Raw genomic sequence first — 17,212 nt, 5'->3', positions numbered from 1 at the left:
TGATGCTGAAAGGTTGAAAAACATTAAAAGAAGTGAGTGCTATGCTCAGAAAACCTCTGAAGAAGCCCAAACTTCTGGCCCTGAAAAAGCCAAGCATCCATGCCTTTCCTCTTAAAATAATGGAAAAGAACTCAAGGCAAAACTTCAGTCTGTCACCATAGAGCAAGAATTCCCTGAAAGTATAAAAATCTACTACAAAGTAAGCAAAATTAGCTATTTAACAATGGTTAATCTAGGACATGATCAGCTAAACTACTTAACATGAGCTAAAGAGCTGGCATATCATACGCATACTTCCCTTTTCTGTGCTTCTTTGCTGTGTGTTATTAGTTATTAAAAATGAGTATTTATATTTAAAGTACTCCAAAAATAAGACTCCAGTCCTGAAGGGTCACTGAAATGCCATTTCTGTTAGTTTAGAGATTGGTTTCATGTTAAATGAAAGCAAGACTATCTACTGCCCTCTAAATCCACATCCTGGAACGTACCTAGGAAAATGTCTATCTTCCACGCACTGCTCTCAAATTTGGGTACCCTGCAACGCGCTCGCTGGCTAACGGAACGACGCAAACGCTCCTTGCACGCCCACACTCTCACGCAGGTAAAGAATCCCCACAGATTTCAGGAGGACGACGGCTCTGCTTAAAAATAAGCACACGCTTAAGCAATTTGCTGACCGAGGTCAGGCTTCTCAGCACCCTGCAGGAACACTCCGGGAAGCTGCTCCGGCTACATCACAGCTCCACCACTATGCAATGTAGGGAAAAGCACAAAGCCCAACGCAATGCAGGCAGCCAGGCTGCTTCACGAGAAGTAAGGAGGAACTGCTTTAAATGTTTTTCGCCACTCTCTGCTCAATATGGCTAATCAATTGAGATAAACTACTGAAAATATTCCATCAGCTGGTATGTAATAACTCCAGTTTAATAATCACTGAACACAGTTGTAGCCAAAGTACTGCAACCTTAAATCAAAGATCACTTCATATCAGGAGGTCTTAAGGGACGATTTTGTCTCCGAGTCTATGTGGTATGCTTAGATATTAGCATAAAACTACAGTCGCTACAGTTATTTTCAATATAAAAGGTTGTCTACAAATCAAAATTAAATCCCCTTCACTTTATTCAGAGTAAATGGCTGCGTAAGGATGCAAACAAATTAACTGAAAGCTTGAAAGTCAAGTCCTCAATTACTATTTAACAGCAACTTCACTATATTTGAATATAATTTACTGTATACTTAGCTGTTTTAAAATGGAATCCAATACTGTATAATAAAAACCCAAATAGCAGAACAAATGATTGATGATGATGCAAATGTATGAATACTTGGGTCTGAATAGTGCTGTTTGTGGATCTATTGCTAAATACTGTACGATCCTAGCGTCTAATAAATCATTCATGAAAAGCAAAACTAAACAATTTGTTGTGCAACTGCTCAAAACCTGCGCCGTTTCTAAACGACTGCTGACGCAATGACTTCAGAGTAGCTTTTATTCTCAGTTATTAAAAGAAGTTGAGAACTCTCACTTAAAGGTATTTCTATTGACATGGGGGAAACAGCTAAAACTGAAAAAGTTATAAACAGCAGCCATTAGAATGACAGAATAAAGACATGAGTTCATCAGTTTAAATATTATCAAACACATAAAATTATTCTGCTGACCTACACCGTCTGTCAATTAAAATGTTACGAAGTAGCACCACGCTTCTACGTGTAAAAATCCAAAACATCTGCATTATCAGAGAGAGACACATATAACATCATCCTTATAATAATGATGAAGTGTTCTATGCAGAGTGTTCTATTTGCAGTGGTGATTCATTGTGCTGGGGGAAAAAAATGCTGACACTTTGAGAAGATATTTTCCCGTAAAAGGTTGAAGTCCTTAAGCAGCAAAAAACACCAACGTCCATCATCTTTAAACTCTATTGATTTCTGGTGAAGATTTAAAAGGCTGTTTACTTATTTCCCATCATTTCTGTCAGAGCTGTAACAGTTCTCTTCCCACTGAATAAACCTCTCATGATCCTCTTGGTGATTAAGGTCAGACAAAATGTCAAACTCCTAATGCTAAGTGCTTTCACATTAAAAATTAATATCAAATCACCAAGTAAAATCCAAACAAGAAGTCAGACATGTAAACAGTACACAATAAGGGTAATATTGACCATTACAAAAAAGAGCTATAATGCATACATGAAAAAACATTTGGCAACAGGTAAGAGCACATTCTTTCACTTTTGCATCTTTAACCCCCTTTCTTATTTTAGAGTTATTGTACTACGTTTGACAGAATCCTTTTAAAAATCCTTTTTCCATTAAAGCTTGCAGTCGTCTCCTCTATTTACCCCCAAATGCCATTTACTATATGACTGAAGTATTATAAGGATTGTTTTTATTTTATTCTGAACTTCATCCAGGAAGCAAGTATTACTTTTACAGCTGCTGCTGAACACAAACCCACTACATAGGTAACCAAAAGACATCCAAAGGACCCCCTAAACCAAAGCCAAATTAATTGCTAATTATCTATACAGTATTTTAAACTAGAAAGCACTCTATGCTTGAATATAGACATACATGAACAGAGGAATACAGAACACAGCCCTGAAAGAGGCTTCCCATGGCTTTTCATCCAGACTGCTGCTACTTCAGGCAACCAGACCGTATTACTTCATTCATAAACTTATCAAGTTCAATCCTAAAACTAATTACTTTCTTCAACCTTTTAAATGGTTACTCGTATCCTGAGGAAAAGCATGAAACCAACACGTGTAGAGCCAAACTTCCAGGGTGATTGGAAGCCTGCAAGTAACCGTATAATAAACTGTGAAGGTAAATCTTAAATAAGGTACAAAAACAGCCAAGGGCGAAAATACTAGTTTTGTATAATTAACTGTGAGTTTATTTAAACAGATAACTTTAAAGTTTTAGTCCAGCTTGTCGACTAACTACAAAAGATTGCTCTACTTTAGAATACATGAGCAACATAAAGAAGATACTCACAGGCACTAGGAGAAGGAAAGAATCCATACTCAGTGGGTTCTAAATGACAAAACTTAAGCCATTTTTGCTTTTGTAACATTAACTGTAAGTGACAAGGAGTACTCAGTCTTGTAGTCTTTGAGTTGATCCGCCCAGCACTTGCACAGTCTTCCCAGTTTGTAGTGGAAATAGCTCAGTCTATTTATGCACATTTCCTACCTACAGAACTATGCATGTATTCTGTGCCCCTGCCTAGAAATTGATGAAGAAAGTAAGAGTATTGCACATGGGTTTGCATAACCAATATGGATTTTCTTAACTCTTCTTAGCAGTTAGCTCACTTACCAGCAAGAGCAACTGATTTAAGACCAGCTCTTGTCAGAGCTGTGCTACATATACTGATCAACTACCTAACACTGCCTGCAATTTTATGGCACTGAGAGATGACAGGAGGTATAATAGGACACCATACTGGAGAAAAAGAAGTAAGATTCTGTGATAGGCTTTAATATCAAGCTAGCAATCAGCTTTCACCACAGATCAATAAAAATCACAAAGCATAGTAAAGCCAAAGTTGTTACTCTTCTAATTAATAACCAACTGGTTAGCTTTTAAAACCAAAAAAACTACGAAGAGAATTATGATCTGTTATATGCAATTTTTGTTTGTTTGGTTTTTTTTTTTTTTAGTTCTACCTTGCTCCCACAAGACTCATGTGAAGACAGATATCTGTGAAGGGTTACAATCATTGACTGTAAAATACAAAATTAAAGTTGTTCACGTCATATGCTTTGCTTAGCAGATAGGGAACAAGGAGATTATTAGACATGCTTATGGTTTGGCAGTGATTTAACAGAGAAAATAGAGAACCTGTAAGATCTGCATTAGTTCTGCCATATATTTAACAAGGAATTACATACGTTCCCATAAAATACTCCTTGGGAAGCACAATGAGCACAACTCTACCTAAGTGCATGTTGAAACTCTGTAGCTGAAACTATCAGAATAAAAAAAAAATAATCAAAACACCCTAAAAAAAATAATCACCATTACTTTTGCTATCCAACTATACATAGTATGGTTTCATAAACATATAGACAACAAATATTTAGCCTATATCACACCTTAAGAATTTGTCCATCAAAGAAGTGAAACATGCTTGTTGAGAATACTGAATATGGTACCCAACAGCACGTAACGCGAGTTAAGCATAGTACACACCTCTCTTCATTATTACAACTAAATTGTATTTACCCTTGCTTAAAGATTAAACACTATAAAATACAAGTTTAATATAATTTTAACACAAATCGTTGACATAATTTACCTTAGGTATTTTCGATATTTCAAGATCACTTCCCATATTAATGTCTATACTGCTTAATATTTCTTAAATACTCATTTCAGATATCAACACCTAAATGCTTTAGGAAAAACCTTGCATTTCTGATTCAACTAAAAAAATTTCTGTGATTTGCACCTGTTCTCTTTTTTAATAAAAATCACTAACTCTCCTGAATCATAAAGGCTTTCAGAAAGTCAAAGAATCTTTATTTCCTGCCTGTAAGGCACAAATTTTTGTACAAGAGGTTTTTTTGTTTATTTTAGAATGAGTAAAATTGCCTAGTAAAATAATGATTTGTATAGGAAAATGCTACAGTTTACCAAACAAAAGAAATCATTGCTAAGAATTTTTAAAATGACAAATATTAGTTGGAACTGCTCTAAAATCTTGCTACACTCTTTTCCTTGATGTCCTTGCCTCCCATGATAGGTTAGTATATCGGTTAGGATCTCTATCTCCGGATCATTTGATTTTATTTGTAAATCAATGAGTGTTAAATATAGATGTATTAAATAGTCTGCAGTGCCAAGATGACCTCCCTCCACTCCAAACAAGAGAACCTCTACGTACAGAGGTGCTTTCCTGCTCTCCTTCCAACCCATCATTCTTCTTTGCACGAAGGCATTGACTGAGCAAGAACAGGGGACACTTCAGCCCAGCGTAACTCGCAGACCAGCAGTCAGGGCACCCACTTCACAGGGAAGAGATGCAGCCTGGAACCCCACAAACAAAACAGCAGTCCTCACTTCCTGGGGGAAGTATTCCAGCTGCTTACTTACAGACAAAAGGGAGGTACAGAACATACTGCAAGGTTGTGGAAGAAATCCACATTTTAAGGTTTTCAGTCAAATGAAGTATCTACTAAGGACGGATCAAGGAGTCTAAATTCTGACCTTAATTTTTACACTACATGCTCATTATGAAAATAAACTGCTTCCCTGTAAGACACCCTATTTCCTTTGTTTTCCTGGCTCTCAGAGTCCTTGGAGTTTGCACGACTTAGGCTGTGAAGACTTCTCATCTTTTTGAAAAGAATCAAGCTGCTGGTTTAGTTTTGCAACAAGAGGTTTAACGGCCCTGCATGACAAGGCAACGTAAGGCAGTATTTTCAGCAGAAAGATGTTCACATTGTCAAGAATCTGGTGTTTGGATTTGATTCAGCGGCCACATGGTCTCTTCACTGCACTGCTGAGTCACAGCCGGAGGTACACCAGTGGCACACTGGTACACTAGTACAACTTTAGTGCTTCTTAATCAGCAGATACTTGATGTTGATATTATAAAGAAATCAAACCAAACCAAAATTTAAAAAATGTAATGGTGATTTTTTTTTTTCCCAAAGCCAGAAGAAGAAATTCTGTTGATCTGAGAGGAAGAGCAAGGTTTACTTCTGGACTTCCAAAACTAGCACAGACTTCCTGTAGTTCCTGGGAGTGAGAAATTCTTCTGTCATCGTGAACAAGGAGACAAGCCATAACAGGAGCTCCAAAAATCCTGAAGTGAAAACACTGGCTAATCCTCAAGGGAGTTGCAAGACTCTCACTGACTTTAATGAAATTTAACTGATAAAGTTTGATATGTAAGTAGAGTCCAGGGACTTGCTAGACTTTACTTTTTATTTTCATCAATCTACAATAGTCCAAAGATTACTATATATTCTCAATATCTTGCTCTCAGAATCCTCTTTGAGACTCACAGCGAGTCATACTACTGATGAGTATGCATATACCTGCTAAAGAACTATTCTTAGATGGCTGGATGATCAGGAGATGAAGTAAAGTAGCCATATATCAGAAAGAATTCATGAGAGTATGTTAATTGAGAATACTAAAGTTTTTGTTTGATACTGTTCCTGCTCCAATGATATGCCTAACGTCCCACTTTGTAGCAGTTTTCTGTCACTCAACTAGATGAGACAGGACAGTCATCTTCATAGCAGAAATTTATGCACATAAATCTTTACTTTTCAAAGTCAGGACACTAACCTACATTCAATGACTGTAAAAGAGACAAACCAAAAAAAAGACGGTCCTTATTTCCTCACTGGATTTTCAGTTATCTGAAAAACTAAGTTTCCTATGCTATCTAAGGAAAACTAAGGTAACAGACTACCAAAATCAAAACTTTATGTGCAAGAAGAAACAATAAAACAGATTAATTTCTGCTTTTATAAACCCAAGATTAATCATGAAGGAATATAATTAAGAACATCTAAATCATTCTTCACTAATTATGTTTTGCTTTCCACACTTACTCAGCTTCAAACACAGCCTTCTCATGCAATTTTTATATTAAAATCTTGTAAACTTCTACAGAAGTTTTGAGAATTCTTTTTTTTTTTTTTTAAAGCGAAGAGGAAATTATTTAGACTAAATTAACTGGAAGCCTTTAAGACCAACTCTTCTTAGTTTGAATGTGCAGATTCACGTTCTAGAATGTGTATTAGAAGAATTGCATGTACTAATGCAATTAAGCATGTGCTGAACCTTTGAAAACAGTGAATTTAACTGTATTTGTGTTTCATATTATAAAGGGATAATCTACTGATCTGGAACGTCAGGGAATTACTTTACCCAATGACTTATGTTTAGCTTGACCCCATCTCTGAGAAAAAGAAACTGATTTTTCCTTCACTTGAAAAACATTCAAGACTCTTGAACCGTATCAACTCTTCTGAAATAGTATTTTTCAGAAAAAATTTACTCTACCTTACGTTTCAAAAATCTTTCTATGCCAAGAATTTCTTCATCATTTGAATATTTTCAAAACAGAAATGTGTTTTTCAGAGAAGAGTTCACGATGAGCATTAAAAAGCTGTTGAAACTGTTTAAGTTATATATTCTAATTAGTTTGGCAGAGCTAATACAAATTACGTTTACAGACTAACAATAATAAAATTGAAGTACTAGTTAAATATCTAAAATAATTAAAGGAATCATTTTTAGCCTGGCATAATTAGCTAATTCACTTTACAAGCATTTATTAAAATGAATTCACATGTTATATTCCATAGGTAGTTCCACAATAGCGTTTATACAGGAAAAATATAATGAACAAAACTCTTTGTATCCAGCCCTCCACAATTAAAACGAAGACTCCCCAAGTAATATCAATCTAGGATAGACTAATTAAGTTTGGTTTGATAACCATTCATTTCTTCTATTGCCTCTGAGCAAATTGTTTATTAGAGAAAGTTATTTTACACAAATCAAATCAAACTGGGTAAACCATTATATTTGAGAGAAACCTTAGCCATCAGTCAATTAATCCATCATTTTCTCCAGACACTTTTGTTTAACGAGCAGATCATATTATCAACAATTTAGATATCCTATGATTCAATTATGACAGAAAATTTATTGACAGCTTCTCTAATACTTTCGTTATGAATAAATATTAAATGTTCTCCACTTTTGATGAGCAAACCAAATGCAATCATATGTTAAATCTAATAGTCGAAACCTGAGTGATTCCTCAAAAAGAAATGTTTCAAAAAATATTTTTAACCAAAATAATTTAAATTATTAAAAAAAAATCAAATGTACCTTGCCATTTCTAAGAAAAAAGTAGACAAGTTATTTGATTTCCACTAGCTGACTAAATGAAATACATATATAAGAACACTACCAAATATGTATGAAGAGATTTAACATAAATACATGGCTTCATGTAGTGTTCTGTATGACAAAAGGCATTATTATGTAAAAACAGTATTACCACAACATAGAGTTAGAGACTCTTTCTTCAACTACATGACAGAATTGCCTAAACATTAATAGAAATAGATTCTCCAAACCTAATATGAAGGTATTTGCTGTTAGGAATCATGTCTATTAAAAAAAAACAATTTGTGAGATGTTTATAATTACAGCTATCTTAAACTCAAGAATATTGCCTAGCAAAGATTACTCCCAGAATATTCAAGCCTCTTGACAGACATCTGTCTTTGAAGACATAAATACTGACTCATTTACAACTGAGCTAACCAATTCATGATGAAAGGACCAGAGGACAATGGAAAAGCTCTGTCTAAACTAATGTCCATTAAAGAGATAATGGAATTACGCAAACTTCTATCAATATATTAGAACATCATTATTACTTCAAAGTATTTTTTCTTGAGACAAGGAAGTTGCTTTTATACTGAGGAGGACTGTAAGTAGGTTTACAGCTACAAAGAACAAGTACTGCAGTTGAATATCAGAGCGCTAAGTATCCACATAATGAAAATAGAGCACACACTCATTGTCTGTCAGCATCTGAACAGTAAAAACTGCTTAACAGGGAATAAAAGAAAGAGGTGTTCACATGAACCTCAGACAAAAGCTCTTCAGGTTTTCCAGATCTAACACACCCTACTCTTAAGAAGCAAACATGGTTTCGTATGTAGATTCCATATCAGCAATATCTTATGATCATTCCTTAACGCGGAATACTCTTATTGTACATATCCTAGTTAAAAATATCTCAAATACATATTTGTGGTCAAACATCTACACAAAATACAACAAACTCAGCATTTCCTACCCTATCCTTACCTCCCCCTATTTGGCCTGGTATATAACAACGTATTGCGGTTTACAGACATTGCCTCTGCTTCTTCAAGAACTTAAATGACATTGTGAATTTATGCCAAATGGAAGCAAAAGTCAAATGTACTTTATTAAAAAGCACGTATTTCCAAAATCCCTGGCAAAAGTGATTTCACACCAAGTCCCTCATTGTCTCTCAATAATTGCATGCTCTACACTAGTGTTTTCACTGGTCCCTCTTAAGAAGTCCAGAAGCTATCATGCAGAAGTATGGAATATTACTATTATTTTATGTTCTGAAACTTGAATCAAGTACATAGCAGTGCATTAACTTACAGTAAATATATTGTTTTACAGAACTCAACAGGACTCCTCACGTACTTAAAGGCTTTTACTTCCATATAAGTACAGAAGTCCTGATGCATCACTGCTGTAGCACACTTTATAGAAAAGGGGCATCTCAAGAATTTTTTTTGTGGCAATAGCAGCTCAGCTGTGATGCACTCAACAGGAAGAACTGCATAAGTTCTTTCAATATAACTCCCAAATTAAGATCTGTTGCTTTAATTGGAAACCTGTAACTAAAATTACAAAGAACATTATAAAATGAGTGAATGTATTTTAAAAATTCTTTTCTGACAGTTGCACATATCCTTGAGACTAGCAGTACAATATCAGTAAATAGTAAAGAACACTGATTAATCAACATGTTTTTTCACAACGCTAATTGCTAGCAAGACAGTCACATCTACGGTCTTTCTTGCATGGACACTAGCAATTACGCAGTCAGGACCAAAAGCCAATCCTAAAAAGAACAACAGTAATAACTACACAGCCATACAAATGGCAATGACAATGTAAGCAAGACAGAAAAGGGGCAGAATTACCTTTTCAGCAGTAGAAGGGTTTTATATCAAGGGGCAGAATTACCTTTTCAGCAGTAGAAGGGTTTTATATCAACTTAAATGGACCATGAAACCGTACTGTCAAACCTCATTAAGTGTGATTTCTGGAGCTGTGACATCTACATCGATTCCCCTTCCAACAGATCCTATTTCTACCATACGTGCGTTTCAAGCACAAAATTAGCTATTTAGTTAAATGAGACCACTTGCCAGTACCCAGAACTCCCCGCAGTGTAAAGTCCACTTATGTCTCTTACTGCAATTGGAAATATAGCCTATTACTTAAGGATAGGTGGGTTTTTTTTCCCTTTGGTAAATGTATTATATCTACAAGATTGAACTTAAATCCTGACTGCTGCATGCATGACGACTATTTAATGCAAAGTATGTCCAGCACCATTTCACTCAGTGCTAGAGATAAGTGAGCTTAGAAAGGGAAGAGAGACAGGAAGTATATGTGTATTTGGACTATGCATCTCAAAGATTCCTTTTACTGGTAAGTAATTCTTTTTTTTTTTTTTAAAAAAATAATTCAGATGGATATTCATACAGTGAGAAAAACCAAGTAGTAACACGGAGATTCATATTTATGTTATAGAAAGCTCCAGGTAGCTGCTCAGCAGATGAGAAGAATGAAGAAAGTTTTCTGTGTGGACACAAATGTAGATTTATCTCTGGAAGAATGCATTGGGATAAATGGACAAGGCTTTGTTTTGATAGCCACTGAGAAGTTTTAACACTGTCTGTTACCTTTTTCAGCAGTCTCTGCATGGACATACCCAAGCCCTACGGAGCCTGCTCTCCCAACACCTCAGCATCCAAATGCTTACAACTCTTGCTCATGCAAAAATTCAGCTACTCCTAACATCCAGAAGCAACATGTTTCTGCCTTCCAAAATGAGAAACAGTTACCAAATTTTGCACTAATATTCTAAAATGTCTAGAAGGGACGAGGTGGCCGAGTGGTGAAGGCGATGGACTGCTAATCCATTGTGCTCTGCACGCGTGGGTTCGAATCCCACCCTCGTCGGTGCTTTATCCGGCTGGAGGCCGGTCACCAGTGGGGTTCCCCAGGGCTCAGTGCTGGGTCCGGTTCTGTTTAACATCTTTATCAATGCCCTGGATGAGGGGATTGAATGTACCCTCAGTAAATTTGCGGACGACACCATGCTAGGAGGCTGTGTCGATCTGCTCGAGGGTAGGGAGGCCCTTCAGAGGGATTTGAACAGACTGGATCGTTGGGCTGAGGCCAATGGCATGAGCTTTAATAAGGCCAAGTGCAGAGTCCTTCACTTGGGGTATAAAAACCCCAATCATCCCTATAGGCTCGGGGAAGAGTGGCTGGAGAGCTGCCTGGCGGAGAAGGACCTGGGGGTGTTGGTTGACTACCGGCTTGATATGAGCCAGCAGTGTGCCCAGGTGGCCAAAAAGGCCAATGGGATACTGGCGTGTATCAAGAATAGTGTGACCAGCAGGAGCAGGGAAGTGATCCTGCCCCTGTACTCGGCACTGGTGAGGCCGCACCTGGAATATTGTGTCCAGTTTTGGGCCCCTCGCTTTAAGAGAGATATTGAGCTCCTGGAGCGGGTCCAAAGAAGGGCGACTAAACTGGTCAAGGGGCTGGAAAATAAAACTTATGGGGAGTGGCTAAGGGAGTTGGGGCTGTTTAGCCTGGAGAAGAGGAGGCTGAGGGGAGACCTGATTACAGCCTACAAATACTTGAGAAGGGATGGTGGGGAGGTGGGGGAAGGGCTCTTTACATTAGTGATGGGTGATAGAACAAGAGGAAATGGGCATAAGCTTAGCCAGGGGAGGTACAGGTTGGATGTTAGGAAGTATTTCTTCTCTGAAAGGGTTGTCAGCCACTGGAATAGGCTGCCCAGGGAGGTGGTTGAGTCCCCATCCCTGAATGTGTTTAAGAAAAGGGTGGATGAACTGCTTAGGGATATGGTTTAATGGGGGATTAGGGACTGTTGGACTGGATGATCTCTAAGGTCTTTTCCAACCTAGAAATCCATGAAATCTATATGAAATATTGATGGAAGATAGCATAGACTATAGCACAAATTCGGAAGGGTGTGAAGATCTGGATCCTTCTGAGAAGGCTAGTTAAAAGGGTGGTACAACATTGCTGAAGGATGTTGACACCTTCTTGCCACCACAACAGACTTACGTCTTTTTCTCTTTCAGAACCTATTTTTGAAATCTCCTGGTAACAAACAAGGAGTACAAAGAGAAGCTTCCCTCTCTGAATGTCTCACGGCCAGAAGGCCTAAGTACGGGTCACGAGTAAATAAGGAGGATTGAAATTTATTTTGCTTTTTGATCTTGTCACACCAAGCCTGACAGGTGAAAACACATCCATCTCCATCCCAAACCATCTATTACAATCAATACTGCCCAAGCTGGTTTTGTCAGGGCTTTGCTACCAACTATCCCTGAAATGAGTTTTCAGGAAAAACTGTGGGATACTTCAAACTTTAAGTCTCGGATGGCAAAGCTTTTCTGATTAAAGACAGGGGAGAGAATTTTTCTGCTGTAACCTGCCATCTGAGAGACCAACCAAAGGAATGCAAGTTCAAGATCTGAACTTCCATGCTTGAAGTGTCATAAATGAGCGCACACGGACAGAGATTTCGAGAGTGCAGAACTACATCCATGTTACAGTTAGGACAGCGCTGAATATGATTCCTTCATTGTAGTGATGATGAGGAAGGATTCTCCTAGAAAGCAGTGAGGTCACAGAATCACAGAATGTTAGGGACTGGAAGGGACCTCAAAGGATCATCTAGTTCAATCCCCCTGCCTGACCAGGGCCACCTAGATTAGATCACACAAGAACGCATCCAGGCGGGTTTGGAACATCTCCAGAGAAGGAGACTCTACAACCTCTCTGGGCAGCCTGTTCCAGTGTTCTGTTACCCTTACTGGGAAGTAGTTCTCATGTTTAAGCGGAACCTCCTGTGTTCCAGCTTATATCCATTTCCCCTTGTCCTATCATTGGGTGCCACTGAGAAGAGCCTGGCTCCATCCTCCTGACAGTCACCCTTTCCATATTTATAAACATTAATGAGGTCCCCCCTCAGTCTCCTCTTCTCCAAGCTAAAGAGACCCAGCTCCCTCAGCCTTTCCTCATAAGGGAGATGCTCCACTCCCTTTATCATCTTTGTGGTCCTTCTGTACGAGATCAACAGTCATTACTGCGCAAGCAGATTAACAATCATTTGAGTTTACTCGAAAGTACAGAGCTAATCTCAGTTTTTCACTTAACTACAGTGAAGTATATCAACGCTTTTCTAAGCAGAAAATCCCAAAGATTCTCTTCCTGCTCACAGCAAGAATATGGCTTAATGGACATGCAGATTTTAAAAGTGAAAAGAAAACGCACTTACGTTTCAAGGGATATGCCTCCTACAGAACGGGCAGACAAAAACTGCCTTCAGTTGGGTTGTCAGTTCAGGAGAGGTGACCAAGCTGGAATACTTTAATGAGATGGAAGGCCAAAGGTAGAATTGAAAGAATACATGAAGAAACACTTTGTTATAAAAAGAGAACTTAAATAGAGCTAAGAGTATTTTGCATTTACGGTCATACTCATGCAGGGTGGAAGACAGAGAGCAGGGTGTGAGAACACATACACCCATGTTCTACCTGTGACTGTAACAGCAGAGGTACTGTCATAAACTGTTCTGATGAGACTATACTATTTGTTTACAGGATATCAACACATGCCAAAATGCAAGAAGTTCAAAGGCTATTTACACTTTCCCTCTTTAACAACAAACATTGATAATGAAAACGTCGTAACATCTGTTCGGTCACTTACACACAAATGCATTCATAAGAACTACTGAGGAACTTCCCATGATTGGAAAAAAAAATCCCAAAGAAAATATTCTGTAAAAGATTTGCTTATACAGTTGAACCCTTATTCACACTTGCTAAATCTAACTTTTAATAAAAATGGGTCATGAGTCACGATTAAGTGATTGGCAGGTTAAGTATTATTTTATTTAAAGAAACTTAGCTGAAAGCCATAAGAAATCTCATTTATCTCTAAAATGTACCTACCTGAGCTTGACTGCTAGGAATACTGGTAGACTGACAATGCTGACAGAAATACGTTTCACAAAATCAAGAAATCAAGCAGCTGTGTGTGGTAAGAAAGTTCTGAGTAAAGATATATTTGACTCTAGTATCTTATGTACTTACTAATCTGACTTTGGCTTTCTGCTCAGTTATGGGGTTGTCAAAGCTAATTGGAGTATACTTTAAAATGGTTAAGTATCTACATGAAGAATTGCATTTAGATTTAAATACTCTCACTCGTTCTGTCCTGTAGTTTTTATACAAAGAAAATTGTATGAAAAAAGTCAACACTTATTTATAACTAAGCCTTCTGACCAAAAAGTTGGACTGTTTTTCAAATAGAACACGCAAAGCAAGAAAACTGGAAATGATTACACATATTTATTCTCTTTCACACTTTATACATTTATATTACACCAGCAATACAGTTTTTAAAAATTATTTTTGCTTGATTCTCTTTGTCTCCCAACTCACTCAGTTCTGCGTAGCTAATAGGACAGATGGCAATAAAGCTCTTGTACGATAGCAAGTATTAGCACTGCCCAGGGAAGTGAATTTTACACCTATATTTAGAGGATTCCTCTGAAAGAAATACATTAGATGGCTGTTTTTAATAACAGTTACTAGCATCAATGCACCTACTGCTACTTGAGAATAAAAATGAGAGTCAGGAGCACACAACTAAGTCCTTGGGATCCCAGCCAAGCTACAGCAGGTAAACTTGAACTCTTAGAATCACTCACCAGTCAATCGTTCAAGTCTGGTAGCGACATAATACTTCCAGACATTGAAGCCCACTCCCAGACTGTACAGGAGTACACAGTCACATACTTATTTTACTTTCTATTTGTGGAAAGGATCTGCTGTCTCTCACTGTACGCTTGCCTACAAGCTCTCAAAAACAATAATTATACTTTCACTACAGCTCATAACACCCGTTGTTAAAGGAAAGTATCTTTGCACATACCCTCTCAAAATGCACACTAACAGTTTGATACTTGAACAGAACCAAAGCTCGTAGGTCTTACAGAAACACAAGTAATTGATCACTGCAACAACCTGGAATCAGTTCAGAAACTCTGATTGTTTCCATCACTCCTCAGCCAAACAGTGCCTACCTGGCCTACTCGGAATCAATCCTACGATGGAGTATCTTAAATTCAACACTAAAAAAAATGCTCCAGGATTATAAATGAGTTATCACTTCAAATTCACTGAAGAGATGTATGAAAGATGGAAATGATTGTGAAAGAAGCAGGAGAAAAAGTGAGCGTGAGCAAGCAGGGAGAGAAAGGCGTCAGCAAGAACGTGGGAACAGAAGTAGGAGAGAGTGAGTAATTGAGTGGGCTTGAGGTATATCCAGAGAGCAATACCAAACTGCTTCTGGAGCTGTTATGTCTCCACTGGGATTAACGCTGGGTGACCTATGGGGTCTAAATTCACTCCAAAGTTTAGAAAATTAAAGTAAAACTGATTTTTCCTTGTAGTTGGAGAAAGTAACACCTTGAGCGCACCCTGCGAGCCCTGGTGTTGTATAGTAACGCCCCCAGTTCTATCACAAGCGATTGCTGAATTCCCAAAGTCCAAATTCAGCATGTTTTTTTCCTCTTTTAAGATCAAAATATCATGAATTCTTTCACTACGGCTCCTAAAATTCCTGATGCATACTTTGCACCTGTCTGTTTGGAGAACTTAGTCACTTCTTAACAGTTGATGTTTATTGATGCAGTTTTTCTCCTCGGTTTCTTTTCAGCACAATACAAGATAAGTGTGCATTGCTACGGATGCCCTCTTGCCCACCCCACCTCCTCCACAACCACATCAGTACTTCAAAAGCTGTCAATCCATCTCTGGAGTTGAATGGTGCAGTGCAGTTCCCAGGTTTTAAACAGCCAAACATAAAAAAAAAAGCCAATTTGAAATATGAAAAGGGTATGATTCATGAAATAAGGAAACAGTAACTTGATCATAACAAATACATTTGACCTTTAAAGTAGTAACAACAAACATTAAAAACACTCAAGTCCTCCTTTGCTGCCAAGTTTATTTTCCTCCTAAGTTGTGCCCCATTATGCTACAATAATCCTTCATTATTTCAGTACAATAATGCACAGTCTATCGTCTACCTATAGTTGTCTGGTGTCTATTTAGTTTTATAGCAAGCAAGCAATTTGAGAATATGGTAATAAAGCCTCAATCACAGTAATGATGTATGATGGGCTGTAATTTCTCTGTGCTAATGGTTTACAAACAGTATCACAATGATGACGGGAATCTCATTGATTCATTATATGAGTGCAATAATATCAAAATGACTTAATATAGATCACTATTTACTCATGCACATACTGATAACAACCTCTATATATTTCTATATACAGATATATAGAAATAAAATTAGTATTAGTCTTTCCACATAAAAGTTCACACAGCACAAAACATTTTGTGTTGAGTTTCCTAAATCAATGTTTAAAGTTGAAATTACTGCATTGAACGGGTTCTTTGAAAAGCAACCCATTGATTTTAATCTGCTTGAAGCAATCAATTACTCCCTGTCCTCTTTATTCCAAACTGTAATGAAAACTAAACTGCGTTGTCTTGAAAACTAAATGTGAAGATGATCATAAACAGAATTTAAACTCCATGGATTATTCATATCTACCCATTTAGATTTGCCATTTCCATTATGAGTACATTTGCCATGAGCATTTAATGGACATCTAAAAGGGAATTCATTAAAGCAGGAGCTGTTGGCAGCACTTATGGGCTTCAGACTGCTTTATGTTTGCCTTTAATAGCTCACTATTATAAAAGTGATATATTGTGTTCATCCCATTAGTAGTTTGCAGAAAGGTCTGTAAGACATAACAAATCCTTTTGAGTATTGTCAGAATCAAAACTAAATCACAGGGTATTTTTTTTTCAAGCAGCAGATTAGGACCTCAACAATGTACCATTTTACGTCATCTAAACTTTGATGATCTCAGCCAAGTAAGAATTTAATGACCCTACAGACAGTTTGTTCTTTTTTTAATGAAACAGCATGAATTATTAATGCCGTCTCAGATGCACGGATTTTTAAAAATTTGTCGTAACTATTAAGATTAAGCATGCTTAAAAATGAAACATATTTTCTCAAAAGTGTTTCCTCACTTGTTTAGGGCCAAAGCAGTGTCAAGGCAAGTAGGAAACTTTATGCCACCAACCTGTAGGTGAAGACACTGAAGGGCAAGCAGCCTCCACCCACCCGGTTCCTTCCCCGTGGCCCTCTGGAGATGAACGGAAGGGATATTTTTGCACAAAGTACTTGTTTATTGGAAAAAGAAGAAAGCAAAAGGCAAACCAGAACAAGG

At 37.4% G+C, this 17,212-nt stretch overlaps 1 protein-coding gene and 1 non-coding gene across 2 annotated transcripts in view; one reads left to right on the top strand and one right to left on the bottom strand.

Annotated features, from left to right (window-relative positions):
- Positions 1 to 17,212, bottom strand: part of RANBP17 (RAN binding protein 17) — a 160,497-nt gene that overhangs the window by 101,303 nt on the left and 41,982 nt on the right. The window lies entirely within an intron of this gene.
- On the top strand, positions 10,719 to 10,800 carry TRNAS-GCU (transfer RNA serine (anticodon GCU)). Its single transcript has one exon. It is a non-coding gene; the product is annotated as a tRNA-Ser (tRNA).

Source organism: Tauraco erythrolophus, chromosome 16 (genome assembly GCF_009769465.1).
Source record: "Tauraco erythrolophus isolate bTauEry1 chromosome 16, bTauEry1.pri, whole genome shotgun sequence".
NCBI lineage: Eukaryota > Metazoa > Chordata > Aves > Musophagiformes > Musophagidae > Tauraco > Tauraco erythrolophus.
This window is presented reverse-complemented; position numbering and strand designations above follow the sequence as displayed.